Source organism: Hoplias malabaricus, chromosome 14 (assembly GCF_029633855.1).
Source record: "Hoplias malabaricus isolate fHopMal1 chromosome 14, fHopMal1.hap1, whole genome shotgun sequence".
Classification (NCBI taxonomy): Eukaryota; Metazoa; Chordata; class Actinopteri; order Characiformes; family Erythrinidae; genus Hoplias; species Hoplias malabaricus.
The window spans coordinates 31,887,250-31,903,206 of NC_089813.1; positions in this window are offsets into that span (position 1 = coordinate 31,887,250).

The window sequence follows — 15,957 nt, forward strand, 5'->3', positions numbered from 1 at the left end:
AGGTTTTAAAAAGCATTTTATGATAAGGAGGAGCTGTAATTATGATTAATATCTCAATGAAATGCAAATTAACCTTACTTTGTGCTTCCATGTAACAAGTTCCTTCATGTAGCCACTATCATCTTGTTCATATTCTTTTCATTACCCTTACATCCTGGACAGAGAGGACTTTGTTTAATTTCGTGCTTGAAATTATATATATAAATTGTTATATATAAGTGGTGTATATTCAATTTTAGTATTTGGTTTTATTTCTGTTGCTTTTTTGTCAAAATAATGTGCATACAGTGAGACACAAACAAACCCTAGGAAACATGAATACTAATGATCTTTGTATGTCGCTAACTACTGATACATATTTTTTAACACATTATTGCAGTATATCTCCATTATCAAAAGAACTAATAGGTCTCTCTTACAGGGTGTCTCTCTGTAAGCTCTGACTCTGTTGAGCTGCTAGTGAGCAATGAGGAATTAAAGGGAGGTGTGAATTAGAAGCTTGTAACAAAAATCTACAAGAACGTGTCCAACATCTTTACCCAACCTCACTAATGATCTTGTGGGTGGCTGAATGCAATCCAACCCTCACAGCAATGTTTCAAACATTTAACGTGAAGCCTTTCCAGAAGATGAAAGTTAAAATAGCAAAGGGGAGGGATAAACTCCATATGAAGAGCCTTGATATTTGGAATACATTCCAAAATGTAACGCAACTGTTGGTTATATTCTTTAATGAAGTTTCTGTTGGAAAACAAAATCATTGCCATTCAGTAAACTTTAAATATATCTAAATGTTAAAAGAACACAACAAACATCTAACTCAAGGTCAGACAACTAAGGAAGACCAAGCATCTTTTAATGATGCTGTGGATTAAAAGGTTGAAACATTTCCTCTATTTTCCCACAACAAAACAGCTTGACTGAGCCAAATGAGATAAAGATAAGCAGTTTGACGCTCTGCATGGGGTAAAGGGATAAGGTTCAAATACCATCAGTGCTAATACGATTTGCTTGATAAGGAATCAATTATCGCTACCTTTAACCCATTCAGCACATCAATATCAGTGGATCTCTTTATAGCATGGCCAAGTCTATAATTGAAAAGTCTTAGGTGGCTGATTTAACACATCATTACCCTGCTTCCAGATAATTCTTTAACTCACTGACCACTAACACCAACAATGTGTATAATTTTACTAAATACAACTGTTTAATGTACAGCCCTTAAACACAATGTATTTTTCTCAACCTTTTTTCTTTTGTGTGAAATCTTGCATCATGCATAGATCTAATATCCACTGACTGTTTTTGTACTCCCAAAAGCCCAGTATGAAATGGGAGTAAATGTTAGCCCCTAATGCCCCTGGTCAGCTCCAGTGTTTGTTTAAATGCAAGGAATTAATGGAAAGATAAGATAAGACTTAGTTCATTTATCATGTACTGTATAATCATACCAGATTCTCTGAGATTAGGGTGTCAAATCCATAGATTCCCAGTGTATAGCAATGTTTTTGTTTTTCTTTCTGTTTTGTACAGGGTTTAGTTTGGTTTATTCTCATGTCCATTGTCTGTTTTCCCTTGTTTCTCTTAGCCACGACCTGCACCTATAAGCTATTTGACAATCATGTGGCTTCAGTGAGGTATTTGGCAGTCATGTGACTTCAGTGAGGTATTAGGCACTCATGCGATTACAGTGAGCTATTTGGCAGTCATGTGACTGCAGCTCAAAGGTGTATCCCATAATATCTCATTATTTAAGCTGTCAGTGCAGCCTTTTGACGGTTCACTGTAGTGCGGTGGTCCTTGTTCACTATGTGGTGAATGATATTTTCCTGCCTACCTTGTTTCAGCCTGTGTATATCTAGCTGGCTGATTTGTGTTTTTATTTATTTTTTGTATTTATATACAGTACCAGTCAAAAGTTTGGACACATCTTCTCATTAGTCATTGGTGGATTAGAGCTAGTCACTGTATAGAACTCTGTACCAGCCCCTACCTCTGAGCAGACCAAGTGATGGTCTCAAACACATTAAGAAGGCGAGCAGTTCTACAAATTTAACTCTGTGATGAGGCCACAGCTGTTCACTGAAAAACATTCCAGGTGACGACCTCATGGAGCTGATTGAGAGAACGGCGAGAGCGTGCAAAGCTGTCATCAAAGCAAAAGGTAGCTATTTGAAGAATCTGAAGTATTAAATAATCAAATATTCTGGTTTGTTTCACACTTTTTTATTTACTACATGATCTCATATGTGTGTCTTCCATATTCATGAACAATGTAGAAAAAAAACCCCAAAGAATATGATATCCAAACTTTTGACTGGTACTGTATATTCAGAATATATGTAGAATATGGCCCAAAACAAAGGAAACCCTGTCTGAGTGGGTGTGTCCAAACATTTGACTGGTACTGTATGGTGTTGTGTATTTATTAGAACCTCAGCACATGCTTCCACCTACTTGTTCACCCATGATCATGCATGACGAACTTAAACAAGAATGGGGTGTGCCCCAAAACCATCTATAGGATTAGTGAAAATCTTAGGCTTTTCAAGTTGCTAATGGTTTATAATGCTGCAATGAAGCAAAATGGATTTGTGATTAAGAACACAATGCTCAGTGCCAAGTGTTTTCTGAAACATTGGGGCAGCATTTGGGATTCAGAACTAATCAAACAACAAATGAGCAAATGACTTCAATAATTGCCATTAGATCCTCCCAGTAGAGTTCTAACAGTAGTGTTACCAGTGTTTCACAGCAGTGTTTTTAGAAGAATAAGAGCTGTTGCTCTTTTTTCTTTACCATCCAATAAGAGACTGTCAGAGACTCTCTTCCAAGGGACCAGAGGTGACTTTGTACATGTCACACAGACATCCAAACATGTCCTAGAGGTTAGCAGTGCATCAGACTTGTGCTGCTATTAATTACACCACAGTGATCAGATACTGTGTGTTCTACGTGCTGAAGGTCTAGGTTGTGACAGCTCAGTTACGCTTTAGGGACAGTTGTTAGTGGACACATTCTCGTCCAGCATTCCTCCTGAATTTAACCCTTTGGGGTCTAAGAACATTTTCTCAATTTTCTGAATTTCTTCTTTAAAGCACTTGTATTATAATGTATTGCTCACATGTTTTATTTAAAAATGTTCAGAACAATCTCAGCTCTCTCGTTAAGAGAGGCCCATGTGACCTAGAGCATTTTATGAAGAGATAATCTGTCTCTAACTCTGAAAAACTTAAATCCGATTTTAGAAAATCTTTATATTTCTTATGAAAACATCCCTTTACTCGTGTGGATGAATTGGTTTGGTGATAGAAATAGTTTTATTCGAGTCTTAAAAACAAGCGAATCCACCAGTTAGACACGGTGAGAGGCAGAGGAGGCGTGTCTCAAGCTTATTCATAGGCTCGTAACTCGGGATGTACAGTATCGTGTACAGTCACGATAACATGTAATCAAAAGAGTAGTTTCTGCACATTCACGGCGTGTTTGAACTGTATTTCTGGTGCTATCGCTAAGATATTAATAGAAACATCGCGAATGGTGGTTGATGCGCCGGTGCGACCCCAGAGGGTTAAGGGTATTAAATGGTTGCTTGTCCCCCTGGTCTGCAATAGCTGCCTCTACACTTGTGGCATGGCTTTATGGCTTCCTGCTGCTCCATGTGTGTTCACAATGACAAATAATTACACATTTACAAAAGAATTTGAAACATCTGTGTGAGGATTTGATGGCCTTAATAATGTAAGATGCTGATGTTGGATGGATGAATTAGTTCTGGATCATAAACACCACCCCAGCTCATCCCAGATGTAGTGAAAGATACCTTATGGCTCCAGTGAATGCAGTTCCAATGCTGCAAAATCCAATTCTGGAATCATCAATCCAGGCCTTGTTTTGGGCATGTTGACACTAGGCTGATGTGATGTAGGCCGATTGCATTTAATGAGTTGAGTACGTGTCCACAGTGGGAGCACCGTAAAACTGCTGAAAGGTGTCTACATTCCCTTGGACAAATAGTGTATGTTTACTGTCTTTCAGTGTCTCTGTCTAGGTCTCTTCATATCAGCGCAGAGATGAAAACCCAGATAAAAGGAGCTCTGACAGACACTGGCAAGCTCCACGCTCGCACCCAAGCTGTAGGGGATCGGAAATAAGCGTCCCGGCGATCGCAATTCAGAGCGGGGAGTCACATTACTGCCAGAGAGAATTACACAGCGAGAGAAATGGTGAGCTGGGAGATGAGCGGTGGCACATTCATCGCAGTTATCATTTATTCATCTATTAGCGTTTCATTAGAGCGATCCGAGATCAGAGGGACAGCTCGAGCCAGCCTGGAATGCTTGGAAAAGCCCTACAGAGCAGAGAGCACGCATAGAATACTAAGAAGGTGACAGACACCCTTTAAATACTGATGATGGTTTTGTAGAGAAATACTCTTTCCTCATCCTCTCTCTTTCTTTCAGAGGGCATGTTGATTGGACTCCTCTTGAATATTTGATGCCTGTCGATGCTTGTTGATGGAAACTGGCACTCCTGCTCTGGTTTCCAGCTACAGAGAGGCATCACACATACCTCAGTACACCAAAGGCGGGGGGTTTACACCAGTGTTATCAGAGATATTCCACAGGAAAATAAAAAAATAAAATAAAAATATGAATAGTTGGCATTGTGGATTTTGATTATCCACCCTCTGAATTGATCGGACAGCGACATTAGGTCAGCTATAACATTAAAATGACCTACAGGATGCTACTGCATCATTCATTTTATCAGCTCCACAGACATTGAGTGCTCTTTCAGTCCACCTGTTGCCCTGCATACTTTGTTAGCCTGGTTGCATCCTGTTCTGCAATGTCAGGACCTCCACAGAGCTGGTATTATTTGGATGGAGGAACATGCTCTGCAGTGACACTGCACACGGTGGTGGTGTGTACTGTGTCCACACACTGACCACTCTATAAGACACACCTACATTGTGGAACTGCAAGTTCCTGGAGTTCCATCAGTTCTATGATTTATCCTATTATTCTTATTTTCACAATTATTCTTGTGACTGAATGCAACCAAATACTCACAGCTAGTGAAAAGCCTTCGAAGAACAGTAATAGCTGTTGATTTTAAAATGTGGACAAACTTGTAATTAACTGCACTTCTTCCAAAAGATGGATCAGATGATTGACAGACAGACAGACCGACAGACCGACCGACCCTGAAGAAAATTTAGCATGACCAAGTGTCCATAGACTTTTGTTGTTTTCTTTGTAATGTTCTAGAAGGTTAATTTGACCTGATCACCACAGGAATGTGTGTGTGTGTGTGTGTCGGCCTGTGAAGGACTGGTGCCCCCTCCAGTGTGTATTCCTGCCTTGCACCCAATGATTCTGTGTAGGCACTGGTCTACACTGAATTGGATAAGCATTACAGACAATGAATGAATGAATGAATGATCACCACAGTTACATAGCACCAAAAATGCGTGGTCATCTCCTCAAACTTCCCAATGTATCATTACTGTGATCAAGTGAACATTTCAGATATCAGTGAACAGTTTCTGTTACACTCTGTGTTTGTGTACTTACACAAAAGCCTGAAATGCAGTGTGTGTGTGTGGGTGTGTGTGAGAAAGTCATCATGTGGATGGGTTGAGTTGCTTTGCTTACCTAAGAGAAGGCACCAGGATGGGAAGAAGGAAAGCTAGTAGTGGCAGTGTGGTGTTCTGGATGTTTGCGTCCTGACTTTCATGTGGTTAATACTTTGATGTGTATAACCTTCCTGAGTAGGATAGTGCACCCTGCCACACTGCAAATATAGTTTTGGGATGGTTTGAGGAAGTGTTAAAGTTATAGATTTGGCTTCTAAATTCCACAGATCTGAATCCAATCGAGCATCTATGGGATGTGCTGTAAAATCCATCCAATTCATGTATTTTTTTTTTACTCTGTAACTGCTTCATCTTGTTCAGGGGGGCAAGGCAGGAACAAACCCTGGCCCAGCATCAAAGCACCATTGAAATAACTCACAAACTCATTCATTCATTGCCTGTAACCAGTTTTACGCTTATCCAGTTCAGGGCCTGGAGCCTAGCATGAATCACTGGGAGCAAGGCAGGAACACACCCTGGAGGGGGTACCAGTCCTTCACAAGGTGCCACACACACCTACAGACACTTTCAGTCACCAATCCACCTACCAACTTGTGTTTTTGGACCGTGAGAGGGAACCAGAGCACCCGGAGGAAACCCACGTGGACACAGGGAGAACACACCTAACTCCTCACAGACAGTCACCCAGAGCAGGACTTGAACCCACAACCTCCAGGTCCCTGGAGCTGTGTGCCTGCGACACTACCTGCTGCGCCACACACAAACTCAGTTATGGAAAATTATACACAGTCAATCCACCAACTTGTGTTTCTGGACTGTGTTCAGAAACCAAAGCTCTTGGAGGAAACCCACACACACACAGGGAGAACACATAAAACTCCCCACAAAGTGGGGATTGAAGCCACAATCCTAGAGCTGTGTGGCAGCAAAAGGTCTTAAAGAATCTGATGCTGGGTTTTCTTTCAGTAAACTTGCTATGGTAGCGATAGAGTTGATAGATATTAAGTTGGTAAACTCTAAGGTATCCCTTTAAACAAAACCGCTGAGTGTCACAACCATTGTTTTGAAACTTTTAAAAGTGATAAGACATATATTTAACAGCCAGAAACCACTCCTGCAGGAAAAACAAAACTGCTGACATCAGTGAACTCGGACTGGTCTATGAAATGTACACCAGCAGTGAGACTGGGCTTCACACACTCTGTTATTTCCTTTAAACCTGTACGATATGTCATGCAAATGTCAGGAAGCCGCTGCATTATTCAGGCCTGAGTGTGCAGATGTAGCCGTGTTGATCTGAATGGCGGAGGCCAGGGGTTTTTCTGTAATAGCAGACACATCAGCTGCGTGAAGGACCGGGGTTTCAACCTTTAACGAGCTGAATTAGCATAAGTGCCTGTGTGAGCGTGTCCTTTGATCCTGGATCTGTCATGCTTCTACTACACCACACTGGAAGTGGACTACATTAACGCCTGAAACCTTTGATATACAGAGCTTTCGTGACGAAGCTGAAGACTTGGAATTTCTGGCTGTCGTGATATAAATTAAACTTCATGACCTAGTGTTTGTGAATTCAGCTACTTTAAGACACACTCCTTATGGACTCAGACATTCAACTGTATAATCCTCATAAACACTGAAACAAATTTGGTTCTTCTGGAGTTCATGCTCACTACCAAGTGTCGATTGAAGGGGTATAACCTCCCAGCATTGGGTTGTGGAGCAGCCAAGCTGTGTTCTCTGAATGGCTGGAACTCATCATTTCGTCTGGGATAAGTAGCTTAAGTGATCAAGAACTAATCAGCATCAGCACATAAACTCACTAACTATTTCATGACTGAATTACAATCAAATCCACAAAGAAATGGTCCAACACATAGGTTTTCCAGAAGCAGTGTTGGTCGTGTGTGGATCAGACACAGCAGTGTTGCTGGAGTTTTAAAAAAATCTCAGTCCAGGAGTGACATTGGGGTGTTTAAAACTTCCAGCAGCACTGCTGTGTCTGATCCACTCTACTTGCAAAACACACACTCAACACACCATCACACTAAAGTATGTAGAGCAACCAATGAACTACAATCTGTAATTATAAACCTACAAAGTGCACCTGTATGATACACATGGTCATGAGTGTAAAGAAAAGAAGGTGTTTTTAATGTTATGGCTCTAGAGTTTTCAGTTCAGCATTCAGTAAAACAGAAGAACACATTAATGATCAAAGAGTAGAGAGTCAAGCTGGATCCTTACTCCTGATCCAAGACCAGTTCCTGAAGTGTGTAACCTATGGTGTTGCCATGGTATCCCCTGCTGTAGATTGACAGGGTCTTCTGCTAAATCAGAGCTTGATGGAAGCCTAAAGGCCTGACGTAGCATCAGCAATGAGGCTTTAAGATGAAGAGAATTACTGAGGATTTCGAGGCATAAGTGAAATGTCAGTGTTTATTGTAATGCCCTCCTTCTCGGAACTGGGAATCTGCCAGCACTGATTGCATCATATTCTCAGTGAGAAAACATGACTCGCTGCTATCTGCTTATCTTATAGCAGGGTCAAGAGGTCAAACAGCCAGCTCGTCTTCTTAGGGCATCAGAAACAAACACTGAGTATATCTTTAAACAGTGTGGTATATACTTCATGTTCATGAAAACCAGAAGAACTAGGCCATGAGACCAATACGGAAAAGATAGATCCCACATCAGACTCGTCAGATTGCACAATGCCTCTTTTTGGCATCAGCTCTAGTGTGGAAAGTTCCCAAAAACTCGTTTGAAGTGTGGTGAACTGAGCACAGTGAAGTTAAAAAAACAAAAACGCACATCAAAATAACAAGTGGAAGCTTTATATAAGTGTCCAGAATAAATGATGGCAAAAGTTTCCTTCCTGTCAGTCAGAATATGTAAGTCAGAGATTTATTTCCATCTCATGTGGGAAATGATCTTCATTCAGAACCGTATGTTCATTCATGAACCCTTCATTAACACCCAGAACCCCGTACCTAATGAGTTGTTTACTTTATGAAGTTGTTCCCCATATTAAAGAGTCTGACCTTTCTACAATCCCTCCTGACACTCCTCCTTTTCCCTTTCTCTCTCTCTCTCTCTCTCTCTCTGATTTCTCTATGTGAATGGAAATGGGAGTATAAGTCAGCTGTCAGACTTTAATGGTGACCTACTTCAGCTGAGCATTAATCTGCACTGTGCTCTAGATCTCCTTTTAATGGTAGCTATCATCACACACACACACACACACACACACTGCCTGCACAATACATATGTAGAGAGAAAGGGCAAGCCAGAAGTTCACTGAAATGATAGAGGTTTGTTGTTGAGACCACCATTTGATTACACACGTTTCATCACATTGTGGGGACAAAAAGCTTGCCCCATAAAGTAAAGCACTGAAGTAAGACCCTGTTGGGGAATGGTTGGGGTTAGGCTTGTAGAATATATGGTTAAGTTTAAGGTAAGTCTCCACAAAATTGATTTAAGCCAGAAACCATAGAGACAAGACATATGCTTTTCTGTCTCTCTCTCTCTCTCTCTCTCTCTCTCTCTCTTTATGCCCATCCATCACTCCTTCACACTACTTCACATTCACTACTTTGTATTTTGAATGTACTTATATATAACTGGTCTTCAGCATCCTCTCTCTCTGTTCCACTCTCTCACTCACACACACCGTACACAGCCAGCCGCACATCAAAGCAGAGAGCAGGAGCCAGACTGTGATCCTCAGGGAGAGAGAGAGACGGAGGGAGGGACTACAGAATAAAACATTATAAATCTAGGTTACTGGAACACATGCATATTTCTTATGTGGCCTTCTTTTAGTTTGTTTTGTTAGTGACAGGGGGCCTGGTGTTGTCTGGACCACCTCATTAAATAAACAAGTGGAAGGAGCTTCATGCCATGAATCTTGATTTGTGTGTCATTGCACATACCCTAAAGTGTGACTTTATATTTTCTGCATACAGTTTGTATACTCTCTATAAGGGGCCATGAAATTAAATGAAACTGAATACAGAGTCAGGTGGCACGGTGGCGCAGCAGGTAGTCGCAGTCACACAACTCCAGGGGCCTGGAGGTTGTGGGTTCGGTTCCCGCTCTGGGTGACTGACTGTGAGGAGTTTGGTGTGTTCTCCCAGTGTCCGCGTGGGTTTCTTCTGGTTTCCTCACAGAGTCCAAAAACACACGTTGGTAGGTGGATTGGTGACTCAAAAGTGTCCGTAGGTGTGAGTGAATGTTTGAGTGTGTGTGTTGCCCTGTGAAGCACCTTGCGCCCAATGATTCCAGGTAGGCTCTGGACCCACATCTAAATATCAAATATTGGCTAGAGGGGTATAAAGCCCCCTCAGCATTAAGCTGTGGCATTCTTGAGAAAGATTGAGCATATGTGATCCAAACTAACCATTCAGTTACCTTCTACTTTCATGGCCGAGTGCCTTCAACTCACAGAAATGTTCCAAAGTTTAGTTTAAAACGTGGCCAAAGAGTAGAAACTTTTATTACCATAAAGGTGAAAGGCCACCTGATAGCATACTTAATTTCCTAAGAAATGTGTAGACACTCTGCATCATATCTTTACCCCAGGTTTTACTGAGCACTTTACTTTTAGTTTATACTATGTTCCACTGCTCTAATGTACTCAGCATGACCAGAAGAAAATATTGAGGTCTAATTTAGGAATCCCCTGAAGAACTCATCCGGTCTGGCTTTCAATATCTTATTTTTGCTTGTAACTTTTCCAAGGTCTGTTCCTTGTAGGTAATTAAGGAGGAAAGCAAGTCGAGCTCAGATTTGGCCTCATCTATTAAAGCTGCCTGCAGACATTTAAGAGAAAATTGGTTTGCCTGTTGACATTTAGACGCTTCCCACCTGTTTCTCTCTCTCTCTCTCTCTCTCTCTCTCTCTCTCTCTCTCTCCCTCTCTCTCTCAGATCCTTGGAAATGTACTTGCAATCCAGGTAAGTAATTCATGACCAATTTTAACCGAAACATCTTTGAAACATTTACCAGCTAAGACATGCTGTTAAGATTTCTTACATGACTCAAGCGAATCAATATCCAGCAGCTACAAATGGAAGCACCAAACTGGAACAATCTAAAGCAGCACTTTTTCAGCTTTAGTGGATTTGGTCAGGATTTCTCTAAGCAGGTCTTGATCCATGCAGGGTCAGTTTCATGGATTAGGGGGTTGGTAATGGTCTTAGATGGCAGTTGTTATTTACCATTACTTAGCTCCTCTAAATTAATATCCAAGCCGTGTCCTTAAACATTTAAACAGTCATTGAGGCACCTCAGCTATGTCTGTAATGAGACTCCATCTCAAATGCATGGTAAAATGTGAGGCTGAAAACTTGACGGCTGGTTTCAGAGATTTCTTTTGAAATCATACCTTGACTTCTGTGTGTCCACTGCTCAGCTTCACACGTATCATAGATATGACACGTGATGATCTGGATATTGGGAAACTCAACCCCCTTCATGGCCTCAAACTCCAAATGTGATTTGCAGATGATTTCATGATTTTTTAAAAAATGTATTTTTTTATCTATGTATTTCAAGAGAGTATGGTGATACAACATACATTCAAAAACTTTCAGTTCAGTTTTCAGTTAAAACTAATATCATTCATTCATTTTCATTCATTTTCTGTAAGCGCTTATCCAGTTCAGGGTCGCGGTGGGTCCAGGGCCTACCTGGAATCATTGGGCGCAAGGCGGGAATACACCCTGGAGGGGGCGCCAGTCCTTCACAGGGCAACACACACTCACACATTCACTCAAATTTTTTAAAGTCGCCAATCCACCTACCAACCTGTGTTTTTGGAGCGTGGGAGGAAACCGGAGCACCGGGAGGAAACCCACGCAGACACAGGGAGAACACACCAAACTCCTCACAGACAGTCACCCGGAGCAGGACTGCGACACTACCTGCTGTGCTACCGTGCCACCCACAAACCAATATCAAAAATCATCTAACAAAACTAGCAGCAAAAATGGCAAACATTAAAATTAACAAACAAGCTGTTCATTTAAGAACAGGTGGGTGCCACTTTCTGTCCTTTTAGGATGGGATGTAGCTAAAGGCCTAGTGTTAATGATTATCTGCAGGTTCCCAAAAAGACAGGAGCTAAAGAGAGCAAGCGAAATATCGGCTAATTTTAAATTCCAGTTCATTCATCAGTTTTTGTGCAGCCTTTTGATGTTATAATGTAATAGTTACACCACTCATTGTGAGGTTTCTATGAGGTCAGTATGCTTTCTTATTTTCTTTGTTTTCCTGTTATGGTAATGTATTCACAGAGGTGCTTTGTGATGAAATGGCTGATGAAACTGATGGTGTTTCATGCTTTGGGAAAGTGTTAAAGTATGGACTTTTGGAGAAACGCAATAAAGTGCTTTGACGGAGAGAGGAGAGGACAGCGCAGGCCAGTTACCGCTCCATAAAGAGATTTCTCCACATGGAGAATTTCATCTTCTGCTGACATGCATTGCTATCAGAGATACATCATTTCAGAGCTGATCTGGGGGCCTGTTTGGAAGAGTTTTATTGCGTGGTTAATGTGTGAGCACATGGGCCCTGTCTACAGTTGGATTTATCATGTATCATGTGTCCAGATGTTAGTGGATACTACTTCTAATTAGTGAATTCAGCTATGTTACTGTGCACCTATTGATGATATATGTGTTCCATAGCCCCACAGTTTCACACTTACATAGAAATGTTGAGAAACTGCATGTGAGCATCAGGTCTTAATGCTCAATGACAGCCAAGAAGACCCCAGTCTTGGTCCTCTGCACTGATGGAACACCATTAAACACTTTTGGAATGAATAGGAGGGAGTTTTACCCACCATCCAACATCAGTAGCTGACCTGACTAATGCTCTTGTGTCTCAAAACAACCCTTTTCACATCTCTGTTCTTATATTCACACTTCAATAGTTTCAGAAACTTTTTGTTATTGAGGACAAGCTGAATGAGTGCCCTCTCTGATCAATTGAATTGTTCTAGGCCTTTAATTTCCACTTTCCAATGTATGCAAATACCATGTTATAGCTTACCTCGAAGAGCTAAATGACATTCTTCATGGTTATTTTCTGTGCAGGCTCATACTTTAGTGGCCATATTACTCACATTACCCTGTAGACACAGGCTATATATATATATGAATATATATGAATCTGTTGGTTTAACTTTTCCCAAATCTCTCCTCGTGGCAGTCCATAATATTTGAGACTATAATCCAATACCTAGTTTTGATTTTGATTTTAAATAATGTGTGCTGTTGATTTAACAAATTAATGCAATGAAGGAGAATCTGAATAAAACATTCTTCAAACTCACTCACACCTACTACTTGTATATGTTTGTATTATTATTTCTTTTTGTATTTACTGTGATCATATCTAACTTTATACAAGTTTACTGAGAAGGCATTAGTTTAAATATATGTAATTATCTTAGGTGCCTAAGACTTCTGCAGAGTACTGTTTTTATATATATTTAATTCTATATAAACTGAACTCTGTGACACACATATTACATGTGACCCACATCTCTAAATGGGCTAATCACTGGCACAGGCAGCCTCAGTGATGTGTCCTGTTCTGATTGAGGGAGTTGGTACTGAACTCTTGTCCACTTCTCACACCCCTGCAGAAAGAAAGAGAGAGAGAGAGAGAGAGAGAGAGAGAGAGAGAGAGAGAGAGAGAGAGAGAGAGAGAGAGAGGAGGGAGAGAGAGAACCACAATCAACATCCTTGCATATCCTTGAAATAATATGTTCACCCCAAATCACATTTTCTGCTTCCTCTGTATGAGTGTGTGTGTGTGTGTGTGAGCGAGAGAGAGGGAGAGGACATGACAGTGGGGGGTGAGTGAGGGTATAAAAGATTTACATTTCCTTACTAAAAATGATATATCCCCTGGAGGTATAAAAACCTTACTGAAGCACTGGGTCAGTGTGTCCCAGAGGCTTACCCTTCTAAGACGTGTGTGTGTGTGTGTGTGAGAGAGAGAGAGAGAGAGAGAGAGAGAGAGAGAGAGAGAGAGGGAGAGAGAGTATGAATGTGGTTTCCAAAAATGAAGTCATTTACCACCTGTAAAGAAAGCTGTAACCACTGCCTGAGATAAAGTGCAGTCTGTTGTATAAAAAGGAGTTTGAAAAGGAACTAAACTGCATGTTAGTGCTAATGATCTTATTTCTAGTTTGTAAAGTTGCTCATGCCTTTGATGGACCTTGTTCATGATCTGGCACGCACAGCTCCCTTACAGTAAATGTGTATGTGGTTGAGTAGACAGTAAAACCACAGAGCGTATATGAGTGGCCTGTTATTTTAATGGGTGCTTAAAACTTAGCCTTAAAGAAAATCCAGACCTATAGACATATTTCTGGTATTAGTTTACCCTTTAAGAAGAATAGAAAAGAGTAGTGTCTTTCCTACTTCAGTTCATCTGCTGATAGAGGTGGGATGCAATTAGCAGTCACTCAGAACCTCAGTAGATCTGTAAACAGCTTTATTTTATTATTATTATTATTATTATTATTATTATTATTATTATTATTATTGTTGTTGTTGTTGTTGTTGTCGTTTTTATTACTTATTTTTATTATGTCGTTTTATTATTTTTATTGTCGTTGTTTAGCTCCTGTCCACTGGTGGCACTGTTTTGCTAAATCCACAATTACAGAGCTATAAACTGTTGAGGAGGTATTGGAGCTTACTCTTGGGTTTTGGGTTGGGGGTGGGGTTAGTTAAGTTTGGGGTTATGGGTAGACTTGGGGTTAAGTTTACGCTTCTAGTTAAAGATGGGTTTAACCTGAAAGGGCTAGTCAAATCAAATTTATTTATATAGCACCTTTTACAACTGACGTTGTCACAAAGCAGCTTCACAGTTTCAGAACAGAACATTTAAATCAAAGCCCAATGCGATCAAGCTGAAGGCGACAGTGGCAAGGAAAAATTTATTTTGTTTGTTAGTGATATATCTCATAAAGTTCACATGGAACTGGTGACACTGAGCATGCATTAACGGTGCCAGTGGGGATTGGTTTGGTGTTACTCACCAGGGAGGCCAGAATGGATCTTCGTGTAGAGGGCTGTAAAGCTAGCTTGGGAAGGGGTGGGTGTGAGATGCCAGACTTCACTGTTGACTTCTGGAGGTGTCATGGGCTTAATTCAGTGAAACATTGATGAGAGGAAGAGCTAGTGATGCAGTGGGTGTTATGGACTGGGCTCAGTGAGTAATCTTAGTTGTTAGCGATAGTTGGTTGCTGATCATAAATAGTGACAGCATCCCTAGTGTTTAGATGTAGAATTCCTCATTTTATTATGTTATTAAAGACCTTATCCTGTGTATAATTGCAATTGTATGAGGATCCTGCAAGCTTTATATGAAGAGCTTGTGTCACGATTCCGTGTCTGGTGTGTGTTTGTGTGTGAGTGGGAGGTGGGGTGTAGTTTTTGTTTGTTTTGGTGTCAGGTTGGTCCTGTGTGTGTGTGTGGTGGGTCTCTGGAATCAGAGAGTCTGAAGGTCAGCTCATTAAGTATCAGGAAAATGTCAAAATAATTTCCCCAGTCTCATGAATCTTGACTGTTTTTTAGGCCAGAGTCAAAGGGTTCCAACATAAACAAATCTTCAAGGTTGGCTTGTGGTGGAATATTTTAAGTTTGGGGAAAATTGGTTCAGATTCTTGGCTGGAAATGAAACGCCCTTGAACTTACAAGTATGAGTCTCTCATTCCCAGACTACCTTATCTAGCTAGATGTAATTAAAAGAACATGGGACAGGCCGGGGAGTTCTCCTCGTTCTCCCTCCTGACTCCCTTTACCTGTTATTTTTGTACAGAACTCATTGAGAATATGACCAAAGACCAGTCTGGAGGCCATGCATGCATGCTTTAAAGACTATGGGGGACTTTATTTTTATTAATGATTGTGTGTCCTGCTCTATGAATGTGGGCCAGTGTTCTCACTGGCTTTGATTGTGTTGTAAGACAGAGAAAGTGTTGACTGTCCAAGGACAAAGGTGTAATAGAGAGTCTCCTTTAAAATGGGCTGATGAGAAACAGACTGCAGCAAGGCACTCTATCTGTTCACCTGATCAATGCAGTCACCTTATACCACCCCCCCCCCCCCCCACACACACACACACTCACACACACTCACAGTCCTAAAGCAAAGGTCTGACTGAGTATAATAAAGAAAAATCAGTGCAGAATGTCCCTGCATACAGATGGACTATTACCAGAGCCAGGCTACTTTTAACCTAGACACACACTAGATGCTGGAACTTTACTGCTTTTGCTTTCATTGGAATTCAGCTGCACAAACACTGATGAGTTCTGTTGGT